The 25,532-nt window shown below is 43.4% G+C and overlaps 35 non-coding genes across 35 annotated transcripts; all 35 read left to right on the forward strand.

The window, feature by feature from the left end:
• The first annotated feature begins 463 nt into the window (after positions 1 to 463).
• Positions 464 to 547, forward strand: TRNAL-UAA (transfer RNA leucine (anticodon UAA)). Its single transcript has one exon. It is a non-coding gene; the product is annotated as a tRNA-Leu (tRNA).
• Positions 548 to 700: 153 nt separating this feature from the next.
• TRNAL-UAA (transfer RNA leucine (anticodon UAA)) lies at positions 701 to 784 on the forward strand. Its single transcript has one exon. It is a non-coding gene; the product is annotated as a tRNA-Leu (tRNA).
• A 626-nt stretch (positions 785 to 1,410) lies between these two features.
• Positions 1,411 to 1,494, forward strand: TRNAL-UAA (transfer RNA leucine (anticodon UAA)). The gene has a single exon. It is a non-coding gene; the product is annotated as a tRNA-Leu (tRNA).
• A 626-nt stretch (positions 1,495 to 2,120) lies between these two features.
• Positions 2,121 to 2,204, forward strand: TRNAL-UAA (transfer RNA leucine (anticodon UAA)). Its single transcript has one exon. It is a non-coding gene; the product is annotated as a tRNA-Leu (tRNA).
• Positions 2,205 to 2,357: 153 nt separating this feature from the next.
• On the forward strand, positions 2,358 to 2,441 carry TRNAL-UAA (transfer RNA leucine (anticodon UAA)). Its single transcript has one exon. It is a non-coding gene; the product is annotated as a tRNA-Leu (tRNA).
• An 864-nt stretch (positions 2,442 to 3,305) lies between these two features.
• On the forward strand, positions 3,306 to 3,389 carry TRNAL-UAA (transfer RNA leucine (anticodon UAA)). The gene has a single exon. It is a non-coding gene; the product is annotated as a tRNA-Leu (tRNA).
• Positions 3,390 to 4,015: 626 nt separating this feature from the next.
• Positions 4,016 to 4,099, forward strand: TRNAL-UAA (transfer RNA leucine (anticodon UAA)). The gene has a single exon. It is a non-coding gene; the product is annotated as a tRNA-Leu (tRNA).
• A 153-nt stretch (positions 4,100 to 4,252) lies between these two features.
• Positions 4,253 to 4,336, forward strand: TRNAL-UAA (transfer RNA leucine (anticodon UAA)). Its single transcript has one exon. It is a non-coding gene; the product is annotated as a tRNA-Leu (tRNA).
• An 850-nt stretch (positions 4,337 to 5,186) lies between these two features.
• TRNAL-UAA (transfer RNA leucine (anticodon UAA)) lies at positions 5,187 to 5,270 on the forward strand. Its single transcript has one exon. It is a non-coding gene; the product is annotated as a tRNA-Leu (tRNA).
• A 153-nt stretch (positions 5,271 to 5,423) lies between these two features.
• TRNAL-UAA (transfer RNA leucine (anticodon UAA)) lies at positions 5,424 to 5,507 on the forward strand. The gene has a single exon. It is a non-coding gene; the product is annotated as a tRNA-Leu (tRNA).
• Positions 5,508 to 6,134: 627 nt separating this feature from the next.
• On the forward strand, positions 6,135 to 6,218 carry TRNAL-UAA (transfer RNA leucine (anticodon UAA)). The gene has a single exon. It is a non-coding gene; the product is annotated as a tRNA-Leu (tRNA).
• Positions 6,219 to 6,608: 390 nt separating this feature from the next.
• Positions 6,609 to 6,692, forward strand: TRNAL-UAA (transfer RNA leucine (anticodon UAA)). Its single transcript has one exon. It is a non-coding gene; the product is annotated as a tRNA-Leu (tRNA).
• A 153-nt stretch (positions 6,693 to 6,845) lies between these two features.
• Positions 6,846 to 6,929, forward strand: TRNAL-UAA (transfer RNA leucine (anticodon UAA)). The gene has a single exon. It is a non-coding gene; the product is annotated as a tRNA-Leu (tRNA).
• A 627-nt stretch (positions 6,930 to 7,556) lies between these two features.
• TRNAL-UAA (transfer RNA leucine (anticodon UAA)) lies at positions 7,557 to 7,640 on the forward strand. The gene has a single exon. It is a non-coding gene; the product is annotated as a tRNA-Leu (tRNA).
• A 1,086-nt stretch (positions 7,641 to 8,726) lies between these two features.
• On the forward strand, positions 8,727 to 8,810 carry TRNAL-UAA (transfer RNA leucine (anticodon UAA)). The gene has a single exon. It is a non-coding gene; the product is annotated as a tRNA-Leu (tRNA).
• Positions 8,811 to 9,673: 863 nt separating this feature from the next.
• TRNAL-UAA (transfer RNA leucine (anticodon UAA)) lies at positions 9,674 to 9,757 on the forward strand. Its single transcript has one exon. It is a non-coding gene; the product is annotated as a tRNA-Leu (tRNA).
• Positions 9,758 to 10,383: 626 nt separating this feature from the next.
• Positions 10,384 to 10,467, forward strand: TRNAL-UAA (transfer RNA leucine (anticodon UAA)). Its single transcript has one exon. It is a non-coding gene; the product is annotated as a tRNA-Leu (tRNA).
• Positions 10,468 to 11,093: 626 nt separating this feature from the next.
• TRNAL-UAA (transfer RNA leucine (anticodon UAA)) lies at positions 11,094 to 11,177 on the forward strand. The gene has a single exon. It is a non-coding gene; the product is annotated as a tRNA-Leu (tRNA).
• Positions 11,178 to 12,040: 863 nt separating this feature from the next.
• Positions 12,041 to 12,124, forward strand: TRNAL-UAA (transfer RNA leucine (anticodon UAA)). Its single transcript has one exon. It is a non-coding gene; the product is annotated as a tRNA-Leu (tRNA).
• Positions 12,125 to 13,683: 1,559 nt separating this feature from the next.
• Positions 13,684 to 13,767, forward strand: TRNAL-UAA (transfer RNA leucine (anticodon UAA)). The gene has a single exon. It is a non-coding gene; the product is annotated as a tRNA-Leu (tRNA).
• Positions 13,768 to 14,630: 863 nt separating this feature from the next.
• Positions 14,631 to 14,714, forward strand: TRNAL-UAA (transfer RNA leucine (anticodon UAA)). Its single transcript has one exon. It is a non-coding gene; the product is annotated as a tRNA-Leu (tRNA).
• A 626-nt stretch (positions 14,715 to 15,340) lies between these two features.
• On the forward strand, positions 15,341 to 15,424 carry TRNAL-UAA (transfer RNA leucine (anticodon UAA)). Its single transcript has one exon. It is a non-coding gene; the product is annotated as a tRNA-Leu (tRNA).
• A 626-nt stretch (positions 15,425 to 16,050) lies between these two features.
• Positions 16,051 to 16,134, forward strand: TRNAL-UAA (transfer RNA leucine (anticodon UAA)). The gene has a single exon. It is a non-coding gene; the product is annotated as a tRNA-Leu (tRNA).
• Positions 16,135 to 16,985: 851 nt separating this feature from the next.
• On the forward strand, positions 16,986 to 17,069 carry TRNAL-UAA (transfer RNA leucine (anticodon UAA)). Its single transcript has one exon. It is a non-coding gene; the product is annotated as a tRNA-Leu (tRNA).
• Positions 17,070 to 17,221: 152 nt separating this feature from the next.
• On the forward strand, positions 17,222 to 17,305 carry TRNAL-UAA (transfer RNA leucine (anticodon UAA)). Its single transcript has one exon. It is a non-coding gene; the product is annotated as a tRNA-Leu (tRNA).
• A 389-nt stretch (positions 17,306 to 17,694) lies between these two features.
• TRNAL-UAA (transfer RNA leucine (anticodon UAA)) lies at positions 17,695 to 17,778 on the forward strand. The gene has a single exon. It is a non-coding gene; the product is annotated as a tRNA-Leu (tRNA).
• A 1,086-nt stretch (positions 17,779 to 18,864) lies between these two features.
• TRNAL-UAA (transfer RNA leucine (anticodon UAA)) lies at positions 18,865 to 18,948 on the forward strand. Its single transcript has one exon. It is a non-coding gene; the product is annotated as a tRNA-Leu (tRNA).
• A 1,086-nt stretch (positions 18,949 to 20,034) lies between these two features.
• On the forward strand, positions 20,035 to 20,118 carry TRNAL-UAA (transfer RNA leucine (anticodon UAA)). The gene has a single exon. It is a non-coding gene; the product is annotated as a tRNA-Leu (tRNA).
• Positions 20,119 to 20,270: 152 nt separating this feature from the next.
• TRNAL-UAA (transfer RNA leucine (anticodon UAA)) lies at positions 20,271 to 20,354 on the forward strand. The gene has a single exon. It is a non-coding gene; the product is annotated as a tRNA-Leu (tRNA).
• Positions 20,355 to 21,439: 1,085 nt separating this feature from the next.
• Positions 21,440 to 21,523, forward strand: TRNAL-UAA (transfer RNA leucine (anticodon UAA)). The gene has a single exon. It is a non-coding gene; the product is annotated as a tRNA-Leu (tRNA).
• Positions 21,524 to 21,675: 152 nt separating this feature from the next.
• On the forward strand, positions 21,676 to 21,759 carry TRNAL-UAA (transfer RNA leucine (anticodon UAA)). Its single transcript has one exon. It is a non-coding gene; the product is annotated as a tRNA-Leu (tRNA).
• Positions 21,760 to 22,845: 1,086 nt separating this feature from the next.
• TRNAL-UAA (transfer RNA leucine (anticodon UAA)) lies at positions 22,846 to 22,929 on the forward strand. Its single transcript has one exon. It is a non-coding gene; the product is annotated as a tRNA-Leu (tRNA).
• A 389-nt stretch (positions 22,930 to 23,318) lies between these two features.
• On the forward strand, positions 23,319 to 23,402 carry TRNAL-UAA (transfer RNA leucine (anticodon UAA)). The gene has a single exon. It is a non-coding gene; the product is annotated as a tRNA-Leu (tRNA).
• Positions 23,403 to 24,254: 852 nt separating this feature from the next.
• TRNAL-UAA (transfer RNA leucine (anticodon UAA)) lies at positions 24,255 to 24,338 on the forward strand. The gene has a single exon. It is a non-coding gene; the product is annotated as a tRNA-Leu (tRNA).
• A 1,089-nt stretch (positions 24,339 to 25,427) lies between these two features.
• TRNAL-UAA (transfer RNA leucine (anticodon UAA)) lies at positions 25,428 to 25,511 on the forward strand. The gene has a single exon. It is a non-coding gene; the product is annotated as a tRNA-Leu (tRNA).
• The last annotated feature ends 21 nt before the right edge of the window (positions 25,512 to 25,532 follow it).

A 25,532-nucleotide genomic window follows, 5' to 3' on the forward strand; every position in this document is an offset into this window, starting at 1 on the left:
CGTGTCAGGATGGCCGAGTGGTCTAAGCCGTCAGATTTAACCTCTGATCCGCGTGTGAGGGTGTGCGTTCGAACCCCTCTTCTGACAACGATTTGATTCATTTTAATTACATGGATCTCATGATCAGAAAAGGCAACAAAAGTGTAGCTCTATGGAGCATAGAGTTCCGAGAGATATTTTGGTGTTGTAATATAGCTACATTTTCAAGGAAAACCTTGAAAAGCGTGTCAGGATGGCTGAGTGGTCTAAGGCGTCAGATTCAAGCTCTGATCCTCGTATGAGGGCGTGGGTTCGAACCCTTCTTCTGACAACGATTTGTTTCATTTTAATAACATGTATTTCATGATCAGAAAAGGCTCCTCTAGTATGGCAACAAGTGAGTAGCTCTATAGAGCATAGAATTCCGAGAGGTATTTCGGGGTGGTACTATAGCTTCTTTTTCACGGAAAACGTTCAAAATCGTGTCAGGATGGCCGAGTGGTCAAAGGCGTCAGATTTAAGCTCTGATCCTCGTATGAGGGCGTGGGTTCGAACCCCACTTCTGACAACGATTTGTTTCATTTTAATAACATGTATCTCATGATCAGAAAAGGCTTCTCTAGTATGGCAACAAGTAAGTAGCTCTATGGAGCACAGAGTTCCGAGAGGTATTTTGGTGTTGTACTATAGCTAAATGTTCAAGGAAAACGTTTAAAAGCGTGTCAGGATGGCCGAGTGGTCTAAGGCGTCAGATTTAAGCTCTGATCATCGTATGAGGGCGTGGGTTCGAACCCCACTTCTGACAACGATTTGTTTTTTTTAATAACATGTATCTCATGCTCAGGAAAGGCTTCTCTAGTATGGCAACAAGTGAGTAGCTTTATGGAGCATAGAATTCCGAGAGGTATTTCGGGGTGGTACTATAGCTTCAATTTCACGGAAAACGTTCAAAATCGTGTCACGAAGGCCAAGTGGTCTAAGGCGTCAGATTTAAGCTCTGATCCTCGTATGAGGGCGTGGGTTCGAACCCCACTTCTGACAACGATTTGTTTCATTTTAATAACATGTATCTCATGATCAGAAAAGGCTTCTCTAGTATGGCAACAAGTGAGTAGCTCTATGGAGCATAGAGTTCCGAGAGGTATTTTGGTGTTGTAATATAGCTACATTTTCAAGGAAAACTTTGAAAAGCGTGTCAGTATGGCCGAGTGGTCTAAGGCGTCAGATTTAAGCTCTGATCCTCGTATGAGGGCGTGGGTTCGAACCCTTCTTCTGACAACGATTTCTTTCATTTTAATAACATTTATTTCATGATCAGAAAAGGCTTCTCTAGTATGGCAACAAGTGAGTAGCTCTATGGAGCATAGAGTTCCGAGAGGTGTTTTGGTGTTGTACTATAGCTAAAAGTTCAAGGAAAACGTTTGAAAGCGTGTCAGGATGGCCGAGTGGTCTAAGGCGTCAGATTTAAGCTCTGATCCTCGTATGAGGGCGTGGGTTCGAACCCCACTTCTGACAACGATTTGTTTTACTTTAATAACATGTATCTCATGCTCAGGAAAGGCTTCTCTAGTATGGCAACAAGTGAGTAGCTTTATGGAGCATAGAATTCCGAGAGGTATTTCGGGGTGGTACTATAGCTTCAATTTCACGGAAAACGTTCAAAATCGTGTCACGAAGGCCGAGTGGTCTAAGGCGTCTGATTTAAGCTCTGATCCTCGTATGAGGGCGTGGGTTCGAACCCCACTTCTGACAACGATTTGTTTTACTTTAATAACATGTATCTCATGCTCAGGAAAGGCTTCTCTAGTATGGCAGCAAGTGAGTAGCTTTATGGAGCATAGAATTCCGAGAGGTATTTCGGGGTGGTACTATAGCTTCAATTTCACGGAAAGCGTTCAAAATCTTGTCACGAAGGCCGAGTGGTCTAAGGCGTCAGTTTAAGCTCTGATCCTCGTATGAGGGCGTGGGTTCGAACCCCACTTCTGACAACGATTTGTTTCATTTTAATAACATGTATCTCATGATCAGAAAAGGCTTCTCTAGTATGGCAACAAGTGAGTAGCTCTATGGAGCATAGAGTTCCGAGAGGTATTTTGGTGTTGTACTATATCTAAATGTTCAAGGAAAACGTTTAAAAGCGTGTCAGGATGGCCGAGTGGTCTAAGGCGTCAGATTTAAGCTCTGATCCTCGAATGAGGGCGTGGGTTCGAACCCCACTTCTGACTGCGATTTGTTTTACTTTAATAATATGTATCTCATGCTCAGAAAAGGCTTCTCTAGTATGGCAACAAGTGAGTACCTTTATGGAGCATAGAATTCCGAGAGGTATTTCGGGGTGGTACTATAGCTTCATTTTCAAGGAAAACGTTTAAAAGCGTGTCAGGATGGCCGAGTGGTCTAAGGCGTCAGATTTAAGCTCTGATCATCGTATGAGGGCGTGGGTTCGAACCCCACTTCTGACAACGATTTGTTTTACTTTAATAACATGTATCTCATGCTTAGGAAAGGCTTCTCTAGTATGGCAACAAGTGAGTAGCTTTGTGGAGCATAGAATTCCGAGAGGTATTTCGGGGTGGTACTATAGCTTCAATTTCACGGAAAACGTTCAAAATCGTGTCACGAAGGCCGAGTGGTCTAAGGCGTCAGATTTAAGCTCTGATCCTCGTGTGAGGGCGTGGGTTCGAACCCCACTTCTGACAACGATTTGTTTCATTTTAATAACATGTATCTCATGATCAGAAAAGGCTTCTCTAGTATGGCAACAAGTGAGTAGCTCTATGGAGCATAGAGTTCCGAGAGGTATTTTGGTGTTGTAATATAGCTACATTTTCAAGGAAAACTTTGAAAAGCGTGTCAGTATGGCCGAGTGGTCTAAGGCGTCAGATTTAAGCTCTGATCCTCGTATGAGGGCGTGGGTTCGAACCCTTCTTCTGACAACGATTTGTTTCATTTTAATAACATGTATTTCATGATCAGAAAAGGCTTCTCTAGTATGGCAACAAGTGAGTAGCTCTATGGAGCATAGAGTTCCGAGAGATATTTTGGTGTTGTACTATAGCTAAATGTTCAAGGAAAACTTTGAAAAGCGTGTCAGTATGGCCGAGTGGTCTAAGGCGTCAGATTTAAGCTCTGATCCTCGTATGAGGGCGTGGGTTCGAACCCTTCTTCTGACAACGATTTGTTTCATTTTAATAACATGTATTTCATGATCAGAAAAGGCTTCTCTAGTATGGCAACAAGTGAGTAGCTCTATGGAGCATAGAGTTCCGAGAGATATTTTGGTGTTGTACTATAGCTAAATGTTCAAGGAAAACGTTTGAAAGCGTGTCAGGATGGCCGAGTGGTCTAAGGCGTCAGATTTAAGCTCTGATCCTCGTATGAGGGCGTGGGTTCGAACCCCACTTCTGACAACGATTTGTTTTCCTTTAATAACATGTATCTCATGCCCAGGAAAGGCTTCTCTAGTATGGCAACAAGTGAGTAGCTTTATGGAGCATAGAATTCCGAGAGGTATTTCGGGGTGGTACTATAGCTTCAATTTCACGGAAAACGTTCAAAATCCTGTCACGAAGGCCGAGTGGTCTAAGGCGTCAGATTTAAGCTCTGATCCTCGTATGAGGGCGTGGGTTCGAACCCCACTTCTAACAACGATTTGTTCATTTTAATAACTTGTATCTCATGCTCAGGAAAGGCTTCTCTAGTATGGCAACATGTGAGTAGCTTTATGGAGCATAGAATTCCTAGAGGTATTTCGGGTTGGTACTATAGCTTCATTTTCAAGGAAAACGTTTAAAAGCGTGTCATGATGGCCGAGTGGTCTAAGGCGTCAGATTTAAGCTCTGATCCTCGTATGAGGGCGTGGGTTCGAACCCCACTTCTGACTGCGATTTGTTTTACTTTAATAATATGTATCTCATGCTCAGGAAAGGCTTCTCTAGTATGGCAACAAGTGAGTAGCTCTATGGAGCATAGAGTTCCGAGAGGTATTTTGGTGTTGTACTATATCTAAATGTTCAAGGAAAACGTTTAAAAGCGTGTCAGGATGGCCGAGTGGTCTAAGGCGTCAGATTTAAGCTCTGATCCTCGAATGAGGGCGTGGGTTCGAACCCCACTTCTGACTGCGATTTGTTTTACTTTAATAATATGTATCTCATGCTCAGGAAAGGCTTCTCTAGTATGGCAACAAGTGAGTACCTTTATGGAGCATAGAATTCCGAGAGGTATTTCGGGGTGGTACTATAGCTTCATTTTCAAGGAAAACGTTTAAAAGCGTGTCAGGATGGCCGAGTGGTCTAAGGCGTCAGATTTAAGCTCTGATCATCGTATGAGGGCGTGGGTTCGAACCCCACTTCTGACAACGATTTGTTTTACTTTAATAACATGTATCTCATGCCCAGGAAAGGCTTCTCTAGTATGGCAACAAGTGAGTAGCTTTATGGAGCATAGAATTCCGAGAGGTATTTCGGGGTGGTACTATAGCTTCAATTTCACGGAAAACGTTCAAAATCCTGTCACGAAGGCCGAGTGGTCTAAGGCGTCAGATTTAAGCTCTGATCCTCGTATGAGGGCGTGGGTTCGAACCCCACTTCTGACTGCGATTTGTTTTACTTTAATAATATGTATCTCATGCTCAGGAAAGGCTTCTCTAGTATGGCAACAAGTGAGTAGCTTTATGGAGCATAGAATTCCGAGAGGTATTTCGGGGTGGTACTATAGCTTCATTTTCAAGGAAAACGTTTAAAAGCGTGTCAGGATGGCCGAGTGGTCTAAGCCGTCAGATTTAACCTCTGATCCGCGTGTGAGGGTGTGCGTTCGAACCCCTCTTCTGACAACGATTTGATTCATTTTAATTACATGGATCTCATGATCAGAAAAGGCAACAAAAGTGTAGCTCTATGGAGCATAGAGTTCCGAGAGATATTTTGGTGTTGTAATATAGCTACATTTTCAAGGAAAACCTTGAAAAGCGTGTCAGGATGGCTGAGTGGTCTAAGGCGTCAGATTCAAGCTCTGATCCTCGTATGAGGGCGTGGGTTCGAACCCTTCTTCTGACAACGATTTGTTTCATTTTAATAACATGTATTTCATGATCAGAAAAGGCTCCTCTAGTATGGCAACAAGTGAGTAGCTCTATGGAGCATAGAATTCCGAGAGGTATTTCGGGGTGGTACTATAGCTTCTTTTTCACGGAAAACGTTCAAAATCGTGTCAGGATGGCCGAGTGGTCAAAGGCGTCAGATTTAAGCTCTGATCCTCGTATGAGGGCGTGGGTTCGAACCCCACTTCTGACAACGATTTGTTTCATTTTAATAACATGTATCTCATGATCAGAAAAGGCTTCTCTAGTATGGCAACAAGTAAGTAGCTCTATGGAGCACAGAGTTCCGAGAGGTATTTTGGTGTTGTACTATAGCTAAATGTTCAAGGAAAACGTTTAAAAGCGTGTCAGGATGGCCGAGTGGTCTAAGGCGTCAGATTTAAGCTCTGATCATCGTATGAGGGCGTGGGTTCGAACCCCACTTCTGACAACGATTTGTTTTTTTTTAATAACATGTATCTCATGCTCAGGAAAGGCTTCTCTAGTATGGCAACAAGTGAGTAGCTTTATGGAGCATAGAATTCCGAGAGGTATTTCGGGGTGGTACTATAGCTTCAATTTCACGGAAAACGTTCAAAATCGTGTCACGAAGGCCAAGTGGTCTAAGGCGTCAGATTTAAGCTCTGATCCTCGTATGAGGGCGTGGGTTCGAACCCCACTTCTGACAACGATTTGTTTCATTTTAATAACATGTATCTCATGATCAGAAAAGGCTTCTCTAGTATGGCAACAAGTGAGTAGCTCTATGGAGCATAGAGTTCCGAGAGGTATTTTGGTGTTGTAATATAGCTACATTTTCAAGGAAAACTTTGAAAAGCGTGTCAGTATGGCCGAGTGGTCTAAGGCGTCAGATTTAAGCTCTGATCCTCGTATGAGGGCGTGGGTTCGAACCCTTCTTCTGACAACGATTTCTTTCATTTTAATAACATTTATTTCATGATCAGAAAAGGCTTCTCTAGTATGGCAACAAGTGAGTAGCTCTATGGAGCATAGAGTTCCGAGAGGTGTTTTGGTGTTGTACTATAGCTAAATGTTCAAGGAAAACGTTTGAAAGCGTGTCAGGATGGCCGAGTGGTCTAAGGCGTCAGATTTAAGCTCTGATCCTCGTATGAGGGCGTGGGTTCGAACCCCACTTCTGACAACGATTTGTTTTACTTTAATAACATGTATCTCATGCTCAGGAAAGGCTTCTCTAGTATGGCAACAAGTGAGTAGCTTTATGGAGCATAGAATTCCGAGAGGTATTTCGGGGTGGTACTATAGCTTCAATTTCACGGAAAACGTTCAAAATCGTGTCACGAAGGCCGAGTGGTCTAAGGCGTCAGATTTAAGCTCTGATCCTCGTATGAGGGCGTGGGTTCGAACCCCACTTCTGACAACGATTTGTTTCATTTTAATAACATGTATCTCATGATCAGAAAAGGCTTCTCTAGTATGGCAACAAGTGAGTAGCTCTATGGAGCATAGAGTTCCGAGAGGTATTTTGGTGTTGTACTATATCTAAATGTTCAAGGAAAACGTTTAAAAGCGTGTCAGGATGGCCGAGTGGTCTAAGGCGTCAGATTTAAGCTCTGATCCTCGAATGAGGGCGTGGGTTCGAACCCCACTTCTGACTGCGATTTGTTTTACTTTAATAATATGTATCTCATGCTCAGGAAAGGCTTCTCTAGTATGGCAACAAGTGAGTACCTTTATGGAGCATAGAATTCCGAGAGGTATTTCGGGGTGGTACTATAGCTTCATTTTCAAGGAAAACGTTTAAAAGCGTGTCAGGATGGCCGAGTGGTCTAAGGCGTCAGATTTAAGCTCTGATCATCGTATGAGGGCGTGGGTTCGAACCCCACTTCTGACAACGATTTGTTTTACTTTAATAACATGTATCTCATGCTTAGGAAAGGCTTCTCTAGCATGGCAACAAGTGAGTAGCTTTGTGGAGCATAGAATTCCGAGAGGTATTTCGGGGTGGTACTATAGCTTCAATTTCACGGAAAACGTTCAAAATCGTGTCACGAAGGCCGAGTGGTCTAAGGCGTCAGATTTAAGCTCTGATCCTCGTGTGAGGGCGTGGGTTCGAACCCCACTTCTGACAACGATTTGTTTCATTTTAATAACATGTATCTCATGATCAGAAAAGGCTTCTCTAGTATGGCAACAAGTGAGTAGCTCTATGGAGCATAGAGTTCCGAGAGGTATTTTGGTGTTGTAATATAGCTACATTTTCAAGGAAAACTTTGAAAAGCGTGTCAGTATGGCCGAGTGGTCTAAGGCGTCAGATTTAAGCTCTGATCCTCGTATGAGGGCGTGGGTTCGAACCCTTCTTCTGACAACGATTTGTTTCATTTTAATAACATGTATTTCATGATCAGAAAAGGCTTCTCTAGTATGGCAACAAGTGAGTAGCTCTATGGAGCATAGAGTTCCGAGAGATATTTTGGTGTTGTACTATAGCTAAATGATCAAGGAAAACGTTTGAAAGCGTGTCAGGATGGCCGAGTGGTCTAAGGCGTCAGATTTAAGCTCTGATCCTCGTATGAGGGCGTGGGTTCGAACCCCACTTCTGACAACGATTTGTTTTCCTTTAATAACATGTATCTCATGCCCAGGAAAGGCTTCTCTAGTATGGCAACAAGTGAGTAGCTTTATGGAGCATAGAATTCCGAGAGGTATTTCGGGGTGGTACTATAGCTTCAATTTCACGGAAAACGTTCAAAATCCTGTCACGAAGGCCGAGTGGTCTAAGGCGTCAGATTTAAGCTCTGATCCTCGTATGAGGGCGTGGGTTCGAACCCCACTTCTGACAACGATTTGTTCATTTTAATAACTTGTATCTCATGCTCAGGAAAGGCTTCTCTAGTATGGCAACATGTGAGTAGCTTTATGGAGCATAGAATTCCTAGAGGTATTTCGGGGTGGTACTATAGCTTCATTTTCAAGGAAAACGTTTAAAAGCGTGTCATGATGGCCGAGTGGTCTAAGGCGTCAGATTTAAGCTCTGATCTTCGTATGAGGGCATGGGTTCGAACCCCACTTCTGACTGCGATTTGTTTTACTTTAATAATATGTATCTCATGCTCAGGAAAGGCTTCTCTAGTATGGCAACAAGTGAGTAGCTTTATGGAGCATAGAATTCCGAGAGGTATTTCGGGGTGGTACTATAGCTTCATTTTCAAGGAAAACGTTTAAAAGCGTGTCAGGATGGCCGAGTGGTCTAAGCCGTCAGATTTAACCTCTGATCCGCGTGTGAGGATGTGCGTTCGAACCCCTCTTCTGACAACGATTTGATTCATTTTAATTACATGGATCTCATGATCAGAAAAGGCAACAAAAGTGTAGCTCTATGGAGCATAGAGTTCCGAGAGATATTTTGGTGTTGTAATATAGCTACATTTTCAAGGAAAACCTTGAAAAGCGTGTCAGGATGGCTGAGTGGTCTAAGGCGTCAGATTCAAGCTCTGATCCTCGTATGAGGGCGTGGGTTCGAACCCTTCTTCTGACAACGATTTGTTTCATTTTAATAACATGTATTTCATGATCAGAAAAGGCTCCTCTAGTATGGCAACAAGTGAGTAGCTCTATGGAGCATAGAATTCCGAGAGGTATTTCGGGGTGGTACTATAGCTTCTTTTTCACGGAAAACGTTCAAAATCGTGTCAGGATGGCCGAGTGGTCAAAGGCGTCAGATTTAAGCTCTGATCCTCGTATGAGGGCGTGGGTTCGAACCCCACTTCTGACAACGATTTGTTCATTTTAATAACTTGTATCTCATGCTCAGGAAAAGCCTCTCTAGTATGGCAACAAGTGAGTAGCTTTATGGAGCATAGAATTCCGAGAGGTGTTTCGGGGTTGTACTATAGCTTCATTTTCACGGAAAACGTTCTATAGCGTGTCAAGATGGCCGAGTGGTCTAAGGCGTCAGATTTAAGCTGTGATCCTCGTATGAGGGCGTGGGTTCGAACCCCTCTTCTGACAACGATTTGTTTCATTTTAATAACATGTATCTCATAATCAGAAAAGGCTTCTCTAGTATGGCAACAAGTGAGTAGCTTTGTGGAGCATAGAATTCCGAGAGGTATTTCGGGGTGGTACTATAGCTTCAATTTCACGGAAAACGTTCAAAATCGTGTCACGAAGGCCGAGTGGTCTAAGGCGTCAGATTTAAGCTCTAATCCTCGTGTGAGGGCGTGGGTTCGAACCCCACTTCTGACAACGATTTGTTTCATTTTAATAACATGTATCTCATGATCAGAAAAGGCTTCTCTAGTATGGCAACAAGTGAGTAGCTCTATGGAGCATAGAGTTCCGAGAGGTATTTTGGTGTTGTAATATAGCTACATTTTCAAGGAAAACTTTGAAAAGCGTGTCAGTATGGCCGAGTGGTCTAAGGCGTCAGATTTAAGCTCTGATCCTCGTATGAGGGCGTGGGTTCGAACGCTTCTTCTGACAACGATTTGTTTCATTTTAATAACATGTATTTCATGATCAGAAAAGGCTTCTCTAGTATGGCAACAAGTGAGTAGCTCTATGGAGCATAGAGTTCCGAGAGATATTTTGGTGTTGTACTATAGCTAAATGTTCAAGGAAAACGTTTGAAAGCGTGTCAGGATGGCCGAGTGGTCTAAGGCGTCAGATTTAAGCTCTGATCCTCGTATGAGGGCGTGGGTTCGAACCCCACTTCTGACAACGATTTGTTTTCCTTTAATAACATGTATCTCATGCCCAGGAAAGGCTTCTCTAGTATGGCAACAAGTGAGTAGCTTTATGGAGCATAGAATTCCGAGAGGTATTTCGGGGTGGTACTATAGCTTCAATTTCACGGAAAACGTTCAAAATCCTGTCACGTCGGCCGAGTGGTCTAAGGCGTCAGATTTAAGCTCTGATCCTCGTATGAGGGCGTGGGTTCGAACCCCACTTCTGACAACGATTTGTTCATTTTAATAACTTGTATCTCATGCTCAGGAAAGGCTTCTCTAGTATGGCAACATGTGAGTAGCTTTATGGAGCATAGAATTCCTAGAGGTATTTCGGGGTGGTACTATAGCTTCATTTTCAAGGAAAACGTTTAAAAGCGTGTCAGGATGGCCGAGTGGTCTAAGCCGTCAGATTTAACCTCTGATCCTCGTATGAGGGCGTGGGTTCGAACGCTTCTTCTGACAACGATTTGTTTCATTTTAATAACATGTATTTCATGATCAGAAAAGGCTTCTCTAGTATGGCAACAAGTGAGTAGCTCTATGGAGCATAGAGTTCCGAGAGATATTTTGGTGTTGTACTATAGCTAAATGTTCAAGGAAAACGTTTGAAAGCGTGTCAGGATGGCCGAGTGGTCTAAGGCGTCAGATTTAAGCTCTGATCCTCGTATGAGGGCGTGGGTTCGAACCCCACTTCTGACAACGATTTGTTTTCCTTTAATAACATGTATCTCATGCCCAGGAAAGGCTTCTCTAGTATGGCAACAAGTGAGTAGCTTTATGGAGCATAGAATTCCGAGAGGTATTTCGGGGTGGTACTATAGCTTCAATTTCACGGAAAACGTTCAAAATCCTGTCACGAAGGCCGAGTGGTCTAAGGCGTCAGATTTAAGCTCTGATCCTCGTATGAGGGCGTGGGTTCGAACCCCACTTCTGACAACGATTTGTTCATTTTAATAACTTGTATCTCATGCTCAGGAAAGGCTTCTCTAGTATGGCAACATGTGAGTAGCTTTATGGAGCATAGAATTCCTAGAGGTATTTCGGGGTGGTACTATAGCTTCATTTTCAAGGAAAACGTTTAAAAGCGTGTCATGATGGCCGAGTGGTCTAAGGCGTCAGATTTAAGCTCTGATCCTCGTATGAGGGCGTGGGTTCGAACCCCACTTCTGACTGCGATTTGTTTTACTTTAATAATATGTATCTCATGCTCAGGAAAGGCTTCTCTAGTATGGCAACAAGTGAGTAGCTCTATGGAGCATAGAATTCCGAGAGGTATTTCGGGGTGGTACTATAGCTTCTTTTTCACGGAAAACGTTCAAAATCGTGTCAGGATGGCCGAGTGGTCAAAGGCGTCAGATTTAAGCTCTGATCCTCGTATGAGGGTGTGGGTTCGAACCCCACTTCTGACAACGATTTGTTCATTTTAATAACTTGTATCTCATGCTCAGGAAAAGCCTCTCTAGTATGGCAACAAGTGAGTAGCTTTATGGAGCATAGAATTCCGAGAGGTGTTTCGGGGTTGTACTATAGCTTCATTTTCACGGAAAACGTTCAATAGCGTGTCAAGATGGCCGAGTGGTCTAAGGCGTCAGATTTAAGCTGTGATCCTCGTATGAGGGCGTGGGTTCGAACCCCTCTTCTGACAACGATTTGTTTCATTTTAATAACATGTATCTCATGATCAGAAAAGGCTTCTCTAGTATGGCAACAAGTGAGTAGCTTTGTGGAGCATAGAATTCCGAGAGGTATTTCGGGGTGGTACTATAGCTTCAATTTCACGGAAAACGTTCAAAATCGTGTCACGAAGGCCGAGTGGTCTAAGGCGTCAGATTTAAGCTCTGATCCTCGTGTGAGGGCGTGGGTTCGAACCCCACTTCTGACAACGATTTGTTTCATTTTAATAACATGTATCTCATGATCAGAAAAGGCTTCTCTAGTATGGCAACAAGTGAGTAGCTCTATGGAGCATAGAGTTCCGAGAGGTATTTTGGTGTTGTAATATAGCTACATTTTCAAGGAAAACTTTGAAAAGCGTGTCAGTATGGCCGAGTGGTCTAAGGCGTCAGATTTAAGCTCTGATCCTCGTATGAGGGCGTGGGTTCGAACCCTTCTTCTGACAACGATTTGTTTCATTTTAATAACATGTATTTCATGATCAGAAAAGGCTTCTCTAGTATGGCAACAAGTGAGTAGCTCTATGGAGCATAGAGTTCCGAGAGATATTTTGGTGTTGTACTATAGCTAAATGTTCAAGGAAAACGTTTGAAAGCGTGTCAGGATGGCCGAGTGGTCTAAGGCGTCAGATTTAAGCTCTGATCCTCGTATGAGGGCGTGGGTTCGAACCCCACTTCTGACAACAATTTGTTTTCCTTTAATAACATGTATCTCATGCCCAGGAAAGGCTTCTCTAGTATGGCAACAAGTGAGTAGCTTTATGGAGCATAGAATTCCGAGAGGTATTTCGGGGTGGTACTATAGCTTCAATTTCACGGAAAACGTTCAAAATCCTGTCACGAAGGCCGAGTGGTCTAAGGCGTCAGATTTAAGCTCTGATCCTCGTATGAGGGCGTGGGTTCGAACCCCACTTCTGACAACGATTTGTTCATTTTAATAACTTGTATCTCATGCTCAGGAAAGGCTTCTCTAGTATGGCAACATGTGAGTAGCTTTATGGAGCATAGAATTCCTAGAGGTATTTCGGGGTGGTACTATAGCTTCATTTTCAAGGAAAACGTTTAAAAGCGTGTCATGATGGCCGAGTGGTCTAAGGCGTCAGATTTAAGCTCTGATCCTCGTATGAGGGCGTGGGTTCGAACCCCACTTCTGACTGCGATTTGTTTTACTTTAATAATATGTATCTCATGCTCAGGAAAGGCTTCTCTAGTATGGCAACAAGTGAGTAGCTTTATGGAGCATAGAATTCCGAGAGGTATTTCGGGGTGGTACTATAGCTTCAATTTCACGGAAAACGTTCAAAATCCTGTCACGAAGGCCGAGTGGTCTAAGGCGTCAGATTTAAGCTCTGATCCTCGTATGAGGGCGTGGGTTCGAACCCCACTTCTGACAACGATTTGTTCATTTTAATAACTTGTATCTCATGCTCAGGAAAGGCTTCTCTAGTATGGCAACATGTGAGTAGCTTTATGGAGCATAGAAGTCCTAGAGGTATTTCGGGGTGGTACTATAGCTTCATTTTCAAGGAAAACGTTTAAAAGCGTGTCATGATGGCCGAGTGGTCTAAGGCGTCAGATTTAAGCTCTGATCTTCGTATGAGGGCATGGGTTCGAACCCCACTTCTGACTGCGATTTGTTTTACTTTAATAATATGTATCTCATGCTCAGGAAAGGCTTCTCTAGTATGGCAACAAGTGAGTAGCTTTATGGAGCATAGAATTCCGAGAGGTATTTCGGGGTGGTACTATAGCTTCATTTTCAAGGAAAACGTTTAAAAGCGTGTCAGGATGGCCGAGTGGTCTAAGCCGTCAGATTTAACCTCTGATCCGCGTGTGAGGATGTGCGTTCGAACCCCTCTTCTGACAACGATTTGATTCATTTTAATTACATGGATCTCATGATCAGAAAAGGCAACAAAAGTGTAGCTCTATGGAGCATAGAGTTCCGAGAGATATTTTGGTGTTGTAATATAGCTACATTTTCAAGGAAAACCTTGAAAAGCGTGTCAGGATGGCTGAGTGGTCTAAGGCGTCAGATTCAAGCTCTGATCCTCGTATGAGGGCGTGGGTTCGAACCCTTCTTCTGACAACGATTTGTTTCATTTTAATAACATGTATTTCATGATCAGAAAAGGCTCCTCTAGTATGGCAACAAGTGAGTAGCTCTATGGAGCATAGAATTCCGAGAGGTATTTCGGGGTGGTACTATAGCTTCTTTTTCACGGAAAACGTTCAAAATCGTGTCAGGATGGCCGAGTGGTCAAAGGCGTCAGATTTAAGCTCTGATCCTCGTATGAGGGCGTGGGTTCGAACCCCACTTCTGACAACGATTTGTTCATTTTAATAACTTGTATCTCATGCTCAGGAAAAGCCTCTCTAGTATGGCAACAAGTGAGTAGCTTTATGGAGCATAGAATTCCGAGAGGTGTTTCGGGGTTGTACTATAGCTTCATTTTCACGGAAAACGTTCTATAGCGTGTCAAGATGGCCGAGTGGTCTAAGGCGTCAGATTTAAGCTGTCATCCTCGTATGAGGGCGTGGGTTCGAACCCCTCTTCTGACAACGATTTGTTTCATTTTAATAACATGTATCTCATAATCAGAAAAGGCTTCTCTAGTATGGCAACAAGTGAGTAGCTTTGTGGAGCATAGAATTCCGAGAGGTATTTCGGGGTGGTACTATAGCTTCAATTTCACGGAAAACGTTCAAAATCGTGTCACGAAGGCCGAGTGGTCTAAGGCGTCAGATTTAAGCTCTAATCCTCGTGTGAGGGCGTGGGTTCGAACCCCACTTCTGACAACGATTTGTTTCATTTTAATAACATGTATCTCATGATCAGAAAAGGCTTCTCTAGTATGGCAACAAGTGAGTAGCTCTATGGAGCATAGAGTTCCGAGAGGTATTTTGGTGTTGTAATATAGCTACATTTTCAAGGAAAACTTTGAAAAGCGTGTCAGTATGGCCGAGTGGTCTAAGGCGTCAGATTTAAGCTCTGATCCTCGTATGAGGGCGTGGGTTCGAACGCTTCTTCTGACAACGATTTGTTTCATTTTAATAACATGTATTTCATGATCAGAAAAGGCTTCTCTAGTATGGCAACAAGTGAGTAGCTCTATGGAGCATAGAGTTCCGAGAGATATTTTGGTGTTGTACTATAGCTAAATGTTCAAGGAAAACGTTTGAAAGCGTGTCAGGATGGCCGAGTGGTCTAAGGCGTCAGATTTAAGCTCTGATCCTCGTATGAGGGCGTGGGTTCGAACCCCACTTCTGACAACGATTTGTTTTCCTTTAATAACATGTATCTCATGCCCAGGAAAGGCTTCTCTAGTATGGCAACAAGTGAGTAGCTTTATGGAGCATAGAATTCCGAGAGGTATTTCGGGGTGGTACTATAGCTTCAATTTCACGGAAAACGTTCAAAATCCTGTCACGAAGGCCGAGTGGTCTAAGGCGTCAGATTTAAGCTCTGATCCTCGTATGAGGGCGTGGGTTCGAACCCCACTTCTGACAACGATTTGTTCATTTTAATAACTTGTATCTCATGCTCAGGAAAGGCTTCTCTAGTATGGCAACATGTGAGTAGCTTTATGGAGCATAGAATTCCTAGAGGTATTTCGGGGTGGTACTATAGCTTCATTTTCAAGGAAAACGTTTAAAAGCGTGTCAGGATGGCCGAGTGGTCTAAGCCGTCAGATTTAACCTCTGATCCTCGTATGAGGGGGTGGGTTCGAACGCTTCTTCTGACAACGATTTGTTTCATTTTAATAACATGTATTTCATGATCAGAAAAGGCTTCTCTAGTATGGCAACAAGTGAGTAGCTCTATGGAGCATAGAGTTCCGAGAGATATTTTGGTGTTGTACTATAGCTAAATGTTCAAGGAAAACGTTTGAAAGCGTGTCAGGATGGCCGAGTGGTCTAAGGCGTCAGATTTAAGCTCTGATCCTCGTATGAGGGCGTGGGTTCGAACCCCACTTCTGACAACGATTTGTTTTCCTTTAATAACATGTATCTCATGCCCAGGAAAGGCTTCTCTAGTATGGCAACAAGTGAGTAGCTTTATGGAGCATAGAATTCCGAGAGGTATTTCGGGGTGGTACTATAGCTTCAATTTCACGGAAAACGTTCAAAATCCTGTCACGAAGGCCGAGTGGTCTAAGGCGTCAGATTTAAGCTCTGATCCTCGTATGAGGGCGTGGGTTCGAACCCCACTTCTGACAACGATTTGTTCATTTTAATAACTTGTATCTCATGCTCAGGAAAGGCTTCTCTAGTATGGCAACATGTGAGTAGCTTTATGGAGCATAGAATTCCTAGAGGTATTTCGGGGTGGTACTATAGCTTCATTTTCAAGGAAAACGTTTAAAAGCGTGTCATGATGGCCGAGTGGTCTAAGGCGTCAGATTTAAGCTCTGATCCTCGTATGAGGGCGTGGGTTCGAACCCCACTTCTGACTGCGATTTGTTTTACTTTAATAATATGTATCTCATGCTCAGGAAAGGCTTCTCTAGTATGGCAACAAGTGAGTAGCTCTATGGAGCATAGAATTCCGAGAGGTATTTCGGGGTGGTACTATAGCTTCTTTTTCACGGAAAACGTTCAAAATCGTGTCAGGATGGCCGAGTGGTCAAAGGCGTCAGATTTAAGCTCTGATCCTCGTATGAGGGTGTGGGTTCGAACCCCACTTCTGACAACGATTTGTTCATTTTAATAACTTGTATCTCATGCTCAGGAAAAGCCTCTCTAGTATGGCAACAAGTGAGTAGCTTTATGGAGCATAGAATTCCGAGAGGTGGTTCGGGGTTGTACTATAGCTTCATTTTCACGGAAAACGTTCAATAGCGTGTCAAGATGGCCGAGTGGTCTAAGGCGTCAGATTTAAGCTCTGATCCTCGTATGAGGGCGTGGGTTCGAACCGCACTTCTGACAACGATTTGTTTTACTTTAAACACATATGTATCTCATGCTCAGGAAAGGCTTCTCTAGTATGGCAACAAGTGAGTAGCTTTATGGAGCATAGAATTCCGAGAGGTATTTCGGGGTGGTACTATAGCTTCATTTTCAAGGAAAACGTTTAAAAGCGTGTCAGGATGGCCGAGTGGTCTAAGCCGTCAGATTTAACCTCTGATCCGCGTGTGAGGGTGTGCGTTCGAACCCCTCTTCTGACAACGATTTGATTCATTTTAATTACATGGATCTCATGATCAGAAAAGGCAACAAAAGTGTAGCTCTATGGAGCATAGAGTTCCGAGAGATATTTTGGTGTTGTATTATAGCTACATTTTCAAGGAAAACCTTGAAAAGCGTGTCAGGATGGCTGAGTGGTCTAAGGCGTCAGATTCAAGCTCTGATCCTCGTATGAGGGCGTGGGTTCGAACCCTTCTTCTGACAACGATTTGTTTCACTTTAATAACATGTATTTCATGATCAGAAAAGGCTCCTCTAGTATGGCAACAAGTGAGTAGCTCTATGGAGCATAGAATTCCGAGAGGTATTTCGGGGTGGTACTATAGCTTCTTTTTCACGGAAAACGTTCAAAATCGTGTCAGGATGGCCGAGTGGTCAAAGGCGTCAGATTTAAGCTCTGATCCTCGTATGAGGGCGTGGGTTCGAACCCCACTTCTGACAACGATTTGTTCATTTTAATAACTTGTATCTCATGCTCAGGAAAAGCCTCTCTAGAATGGCAACAAGTGAGTAGCTTTATGGAGCATAGAATTCCGAGAGGTGTTTCGGGGTTGTACTATAGCTTCATTTTCACGGAAAACGTTCAATAGCGTGTCAAGATGGCCGAGTGGTCTAAGGCGTCAGATTTAAGCTCTGATCCTCGTATGAGGGCGTGGGTTCGAACCCCACTTCTGACAACGATTTGTTTTCCTTTAATAACATGTATCTCATGCCCAGGAAAGGCTTCTCTAGTATGGCAACAAGTGAGTAGCTTTATGGAGCATAGAATTCCGAGAGGTATTTCGGGGTGGTACTATAGCTTCAATTTCACGGAAAACGTTCAAAATCCTGTCACGAAGGCCGAGTGGTCTAAGGCGTCAGATTTAAGCTCTGATCCTCGTATGAGGGCGTGGGTTCGAACCCCACTTCTGACAACGATTTGTTCATTTTAATAACATGTATTTCATGATCAGAAAAGGCTTCTCTAGTATGGCAACAAGTGAGTAGCTCTATGGAGCATAGAGTTCCGAGAGATATTTTGGTGTTGTACTATAGCTAAATGTTCAAGGAAAACGTTTGAAAGCGTGTCAGGATGGCCGAGTGGTCTAAGGCGTCAGATTTAAGCTCTGATCCTCGTATGAGGGCGTGGGTTCGAACCCCACTTCTGACAACAATTTGTTTTCCTTTAATAACATGTATCTCATGCCCAGGAAAGGCTTCTCTAGTATGGCAACAAGTGAGTAGCTTTATGGAGCATAGAATTCCGAGAGGTATTTCGGGGTGGTACTATAGCTTCAATTTCACGGAAAACGTTCAAAATCCTGTCACGAAGGCCGAGTGGTCTAAGGCGTCAGATTTAAGCTCTGATCCTCGTATGAGGGCGTGGGTTCGAACCCCACTTCTGACAACGATTTGTTCATTTTAATAACTTGTATCTCATGCTCAGGAAAGGCTTCTCTAGTATGGCAACATGTGAGTAGCTTTATGGAGCATAGAATTCCTAGAGGTATTTCGGGGTGGTACTATAGCTTCATTTTCAAGGAAAACGTTTAAAAGCGTGTCATGATGGCCGAGTGGTCTAAGGCGTCAGATTTAAGCTCTGATCCTCGTATGAGGGCGTGGGTTCGAACCCCACTTCTGACTGCGATTTGTTTTACTTTAATAATATGTATCTCATGCTCAGGAAAGGCTTCTCTAGTATGGCAACAAGTGAGTAGCTTTATGGAGCATAGAATTCCGAGAGGTATTTCGGGGTGGTACTATAGCTTCATTTTCAAGGAAAACGTTTAAAAGCGTGTCAGGATGGCCGAGTGGTCTAAGCCGTCAGATTTAACCTCTGATCCGCGTGTGAGGGTGTGCGTTCGAACCCCTCTTCTGACAACGATTTGATTCATTTTAATTACATGGATCTCATGATCAGAAAAGGCAACAAAAGTGTAGCTCTATGGAGCATAGAGTTCCGAGAGATATTTTGGTGTTGTATTATAGCTACATTTTCAAGGAAAACCTTGAAAAGCGTGTCAGGATGGCTGAGTGGTCTAAGGCGTCAGATTCAAGCTCTGATCCTCGTATGAGGGCGTGGGTTCGAACCCTTCTTCTGACAACGATTTGTTTCATTTTAATAACATGTATTTCATGATCAGAAAAGGCTCCTCTAGTATGGCAACAAGTGAGTAGCTCTATGGAGCATAGAATTCCGAGAGGTATTTCGGGGTGGTACTATAGCTTCTTTTTCACGGAAAACGTTCAAAATCGTGTCAGGATGGCCGAGTGGTCAAAGGCGTCAGATTTAAGCTCTGATCCTCGTATGAGGGCGTGGGTTCGAACCCCACTTCTGACAACGATTTGTTCATTTTAATAACTTGTATCTCATGCTCAGGAAAAGCCTCTCTAGTATGGCAACAAGTGAGTAGCTTTATGGAGCATAGAATTCCGAGAGGTGTTTCGGGGTTGTACTATAGCTTCATTTTCACGGAAAACGTTCCATAGCGTGTCAAGATGTCCGAGTGGTCTAAGGCGTCAGATTTAAGCTCTGATCCTCGTATGAGGGCGTGGGTTCGAACCCCACTTCTGACAACGATTTGTTTTCCTTTAATAACATGTATCTCATGCCCAGGAAAGGCTTCTCTAGTATGGCAACAAGTGAGTAGCTTTATGGAGCATAGAATTCCGAGAGGTATTTCGGGGTGGTACTATAGCTTCAATTTCACGGAAAACGTTCAAAATCCTGTCACGAAGGCCGAGTGGTCTAAGGCGTCAGATTTAAGCTCTGATCCTCGTATGAGGGCGTGGGTTCGAACCCCACTTCTGACTGCGATTTGTTTTACTTTAATAATATGTATCTCATGCTCAGGAAAGGCTTCTCTAGTATGGCAACAAGTGAGTAGCTTTATGGAGCATAGAATTCCGAGAGGTATTTCGGGGTGGTACTATAGCTTCATTTTCAAGGAAAACGTTTAAAAGCGTGTCAGGATGGCCGAGTGGTCTAAGCCGTCAGATTTAAACTCTGATCCGCGTGTGAGGGTGTGCGTTCGAACCCCTCTTCTGACAACGATTTGATTCATTTTAATTACATGGATCTCATGATCAGAAAAGGCAACAAAAGTGTAGCTCTATGGAGCATAGAGTTCCGAGAGATATTTTGGTGTTGTAATATAGCTACATTTTCAAGGAAAACCTTGAAAAGCGTGTCAGGATGGCTGAGTGGTCTAAGGCGTCAGATTCAAGCTCTGATCCTCGTATGAGGGCGTGGGTTCGAACCCTTCTTCTGACAACGATTTGTTTCATTTTAATAACATGTATTTCATGATCAGAAAAGGCTCCTCTAGTATGGCAACAAGTGAGTAGCTCTATGGAGCATAGAATTCCGAGAGGTATTTCGGGGTGGTACTATAGCTTCTTTTTCACGGAAAACGTTCAAAATCGTGTCAGGATGGCCGAGTGGTCAAAGGCGTCAGATTTAAGCTCTGATCCTCGTATGAGGGCGTGGGTTCGAACCCCACTTCTGACAACGATTTGTTCATTTTAATAACTTGTATCTCATGCTCAGGAAAAGCCTCTCTAGTATGGCAACAAGTGAGTAGCTTTATGGAGCATAGAATTCCGAGAGGTGTTTCGGGGTTGTACTATAGCTTCATTTTCACGGAAAACGTTCAATAGCGTGTCAAGATGGCCGAGTGGTCTAAGGCGTCAGATTTAAGCTCTGATCCTCGTATGAGGGCGTGGGTTCGAACCCCACTTCTGACAACGATTTGTTTTCCTTTAATAACATGTATCTCATGCCCAGGAACGGCTTCTCTAGTATGGCAACAAGTGAGTAGCTTTATGGAGCATAGGATTCCGAGAGGTATTTCGGGGTGGTACTATAGCTTCAATTTCACGGAAAACGTTCAAAATCCTGTCACGAAGGCCGAGTGGTCTAAGGCGTCAGATTTAAGCTCTGATCCTCGTATGAGGGCGTGGGTTCGAACCCCACTTCTGACAACGATTTGTTCATTTTAATAACTTGTATCTCATGCTCAGGAAAGGCTTCTCTAGTATGGCAACATGTGAGTAGCTTTATGGAGCATAGAATTCCTAGAGGTATTTCGGGGTGGTACTATAGCTTCATTTTCAAGGAAAACGTTTAAAAGCGTGTCATGATGGCCGAGTGGTCTAAGGCGTCAGATTTAAGCTCTGATCCTCGTATGAGGGCGTGGGTTCGAACCCCACTTCTGACTGCGATTTGTTTTACTTTAATAATATGTATCTCATGCTCAGGAAAGGCTTCTCTAGTATGGCAACAAGTGAGTAGCTTTATGGAGCATAGAATTCCGAGAGGTATTTCGGGGTGGTACTATAGCTTCATTTTCAAGGAAAACGTTTAAAAGCGTGTCAGGATGGCCGAGTGGTCTAAGCCGTCAGATTTAACCTCTGATCCGCGTGTGAGGGTGTGCGTTCGAACCCCTCTTCTGACAACGATTTGATTCATTTTAATTACATGGATCTCATGATCAGAAAAGGCAACAAAAAGTAGCTCTATGGAGCATAGAGTTCCGAGAGATATTTTGGTGTTGTAATATAGCTACATTTTCAAGGAAAACCTTGAAAAGCGTGTCAGGATGGCTGAGTGGTCTAAGGCGTCAGATTCAAGCTCTGATCCTCGTATGAGGGCGTGGGTTCGAACCCTTCTTCTGACAACGATTTGTTTCATTTTAATAACATGTATTTCATGATCAGAAAAGGCTCCTCTAGTATGGCAACAAGTGAGTAGCTCTATGGAGCATAGAATTCCGAGAGGTATTTCGGGGTGGTACTATAGCTTCTTTTTCACGGAAAACGTTCAAAATCGTGTCAGGATGGCCGAGTGGTCAAAGGCGTCAGATTTAAGCTCTGATCCTCGTATGAGGGCGTGGGTTCGAACCCCACTTCTGACAACGATTTGTTCATTTTAATAACTTGTATCTCATGCTCAGGAAAAGCCTCTCTAGTATGGCAACAAGTGAGTAGCTTTATGGAGCATAGAATTCCGAGAGGTGTTTCGGGGTTGTACTATAGCTTCATTTTCACGGAAAACGTTCAATAGCGTGTCAAGATGGCCGAGTGGTCTAAGGCGTCAGATTTAAGCTCTGATCCTCGTATGAGGGCGTGGGTTCGAACCCCACTTCTGACAACGATTTGTTTTCCTTTAATAACATGTATCTCATGCCCAGGAAAGGCTTCTCTAGTATGGCAACAAGTGAGTAGCTTTATGGAGCATAGGATTCCGAGAGGTATTTCGGGGTGGTACTATAGCTTCAATTTCACGGAAAACGTTCAAAATCCTGTCACGAAGGCCGAGTGGTCTAAGGCGTCAGATTTAAGCTCTGATCCTCGTATGAGGGCGTGGGTTCGAACCCCACTTCTGACAACGATTTGTTCATTTTAATAACTTGTATCTCATGCTCAGGAAAGGCTTCTCTAGTATGGCAACATGTGAGTAGCTTTATGGAGCATAGAATTCCTAGAGGTATTTCGGGGTGGTACTATAGCTTCATTTTCAAGGAAAACGTTTAAAAGCGTGTCATGATGGCCGAGTGGTCTAAGGCGTCAGATTTAAGCTCTGATCCTCGTATGAGGGCGTGGGTTCGAACCCCACTTCTGACTGCGATTTGTTTTACTTTAATAATATGTATCTCATGCTCAGGAAAGGCTTCTCTAGTATGGCAACAAGTGAGTAGCTTTATGGAGCATAGAATTCCGAGAGGTATTTCGGGGTGGTACTATAGCTTCATTTTCAAGGAAAACGTTTAAAAGCGTGTCAGGATGGCCGAGTGGTCTAAGCCGTCAGATTTAACCTCTGATCCGCGTGTGAGGGTGTGCGTTCGAACCCCTCTTCTGACAACGATTTGATTCATTTTAATTACATGGATCTCATGATCAGAAAAGGCAACAAAAGTGTAGCTCTATGGAGCATAGAGTTCCGAGAGATATTTTGGTGTTGTAATATAGCTACATTTTCAAGGAAAACCTTGAAAAGCGTGTCAGGATGGCTGAGTGGTCTAAGGCGTCAGATTCAAGCTCTGATCCTCGTATGAGGGCGTGGGTTCGAACCCTTCTTCTGACAACGATTTGTTTCATTTTAATAACATGTATTTCATGATCAGAAAAGGCTCCTCTAGTATGGCAACAAGTGAGTAGCTCTATGGAGCATAGAATTCCGAGAGGTATTTCGGGGTGGTACTATAGCTTCTTTTTCACGGAAAACGTTCAAAATCGTGTCAGGATGGCCGAGTGGTCAAAGGCGTCAGATTTAAGCTCTGATCCTCGTATGAGGGCGTGGGTTCGAACCCCACTTCTGACAACGATTTTTTCATTTTAATAACTTGTATCTCATGCTCAGGAAAAGCCTCTCTAGTATGGCAACAAGTGAGTAGCTTTATGGAGCATAGAATTCCGAGAGGTGTTTCGGGGTTGTACTATAGCTTCATTTTCACGGAAAACGTTCAATAGCGTGTCAAGATGGCCGAGTGGTCTAAGGCGTCAGATTTAAGCTGTGATCCTCGTATGAGGGCGTGGGTTCGAACCCCTCTTCTGACAACGATTTGTTTCATTTTAATAACATGTATCTCATGATCAGAAAAGGCTTCTCTAGTATGGCAACAAGTGAGTAGCTCTATGGAGCATGGAGTTCCGAGAGGTATTTTGGTGTTGTACTATAGCTACATTTTCAAAGAAAACGTTTAAAAGCGTGTCAGGATGGCCGAGTGGTCTAAGGCGTCAGATTTAAGCTCTGATCCTCGTATGAGGGCGTGGGTTCGAACCCCACTTCTGACTGCGATTTGTTTTACTTTAATAATATGTATCTCATGCTCAGGAAAGGCTTCTCTAGTATGGCAACAAGTGAGTACCTTTATGGAGCATAGAATTCCGAGAGGTATTTCGGGGTGGTACTATAGCTTCATTTTCAAGGAAAACGTTTAAAAGCGTGTCAGGATGGCCGAGTGGTCTAAGGCGTCAGATTTAACCTCTGATCCGCGTGTGAGGGTGTGGGTTCGAACCCCTCTTCTGACAACGATTTGATTCATTTTAACTACATGGATCTCATGATCAGAAAAGGCAAAAAAAGTGTAGCTCTATGGAGCATAGAGTTCCGAGAGATATTTTGGTGTTGTAATATAGCTACATTTTCAAGGAAAACCTTGAAAAGCGTGTCAGGATGGCTGAGTGGTCTAAGGCGTCAGATTTAAGCTCTGATCCTCGTATGAGGGCGTGGGTTCGAACCCTTCTTCTGACAACGATTTGTTTCATTTTAATAACATGTATTTCATGATCAGAAAAGGCTTCTCTAGTATGGCAACAAGTGAGTAGCTCTATGGAGCATAGAGTTCCGAGAGGTATTTTGGTGTTGTACTATAGCTAAATATTCAAGGAAAACGTTTAAAAGCGTGTCAGTATGGCCGAGTGGTCTAAGGCGTCAGATTTAAGCTCTGATCCTCGTATGAGGGCGTGGGTTCGAACCGCACATCTGACAAAGATTTGTTTTACTTTAAACACATATGTATCTCATGCTCAGGAAAGGCTTCTCTAGTATGGCAACATGTGAGTAGCTTTATGGAGCATAGAAATCCTAGAGGTATTTCGGGGTGGTACTATAGCTTCATTTTCAAGGAAAACTTTGAAAAGCGTGTCAGTATGGCCGAGTGGTCTAAGGCGTCAGATTTAAGCTCTGATCCTCGTATGAGGGCGTGGGTTCGAACCCCACTTCTGACTGCGATTTGTTTTACTTTAATAATATGTATCTCATGCTCAGGAAAGGCTTCTCTAGTATGGCAACAAGTGAGTACCTTTATGGAGCATAGAATTCCGAGAGGTATTTCGGGGTGGTACTATAGCTTCATTTTCAAGGAAAACGTTTAAGAGCGTGTCAGGATGGCCGAGTGGTCTAAGGCGTCAGATTTAACCTCTGATCCGCGTGTGAGGGTGTGGGTTCGAACCCCTCTTCTGACAACGATTTGATTCATTTTAACTACATGGATCTCATGATCAGAAAAGGCAAAAAAAGTGTAGCTCTATGGAGCATAGAGTTCCGAGAGATATTTTGGTGTTGTAATATAGCTACATTTTCAAGGAAAACCTTGAAAAGCGTGTCAGGATGGCTGAGTGGTCTAAGGCGTCAGATTTAAGCTCTGATCCTCGTATGAGGGCGTGGGTTCGAACCCTTCTTCTGACAACGATTTGTTTCATTTTAATAACATGTATTTCATGATCAGAAAAGGCTTCTCTAGTATGGCAACAAGTGAGTAGCTCTATGGAGCATAGAGTTCCGAGAGGTATTTTGGTGTTGTACTATAGCTAAATATTCAAGGAAAACGTTTAAAAGCGTGTCAGTATGGCCGAGTGGTCTAAGGCGTCAGATTTAAGCTCTGATCCTCGTATGAGGGCGTGGGTTCGAACCGCACATCTGACAACGATTTGTTTTACTTTAAACACATATGTATCTCATGCTCAGGAAAGGCTTCTCTAGTATGGCAACATGTGAGTAGCTTTATGGAGCATAGAAATCCTAGAGGTATTTCGGGGTGGTACTATAGCTTCATTTTCAAGGAAAACTTTGAAAAGCGTGTCAGTATGGCCGAGTGGTCTAAGGCGTCAGATTTAAGCTCTGATCCTCGTATGAGGGCGTGGGTTCGAACCCTTCTTCTGACAACGATTTGTTTCATTTTAATAACATGTATTTCATGATCAGAAAAGGCTTCTCGAGTATGGCAACAAGTGAGTAGCTCTATGGAGCATAGAGTTCCGAGAGGTATTTTGGTGTTGTACTATAGCTAAATGTTCAACGAAAACGTTTAAAAGCGTGTCAGGATGGCCGAGTGGTCTAAGGCGTCAGATTTAAGCTCTGATCCTCGTATGAGGGCGTGGGTTCGAACCCCACTTCTGACAACGATTTGTTTTACTTTAATA

This window comes from Phalangium opilio, unplaced genomic scaffold, assembly GCF_054372755.1.
Source record: "Phalangium opilio isolate 3A_F unplaced genomic scaffold, DU_Popi_V2 ptg000039l_2, whole genome shotgun sequence".
In the NCBI taxonomy this organism is placed as follows: Eukaryota; Metazoa; Arthropoda; class Arachnida; order Opiliones; family Phalangiidae; genus Phalangium; species Phalangium opilio.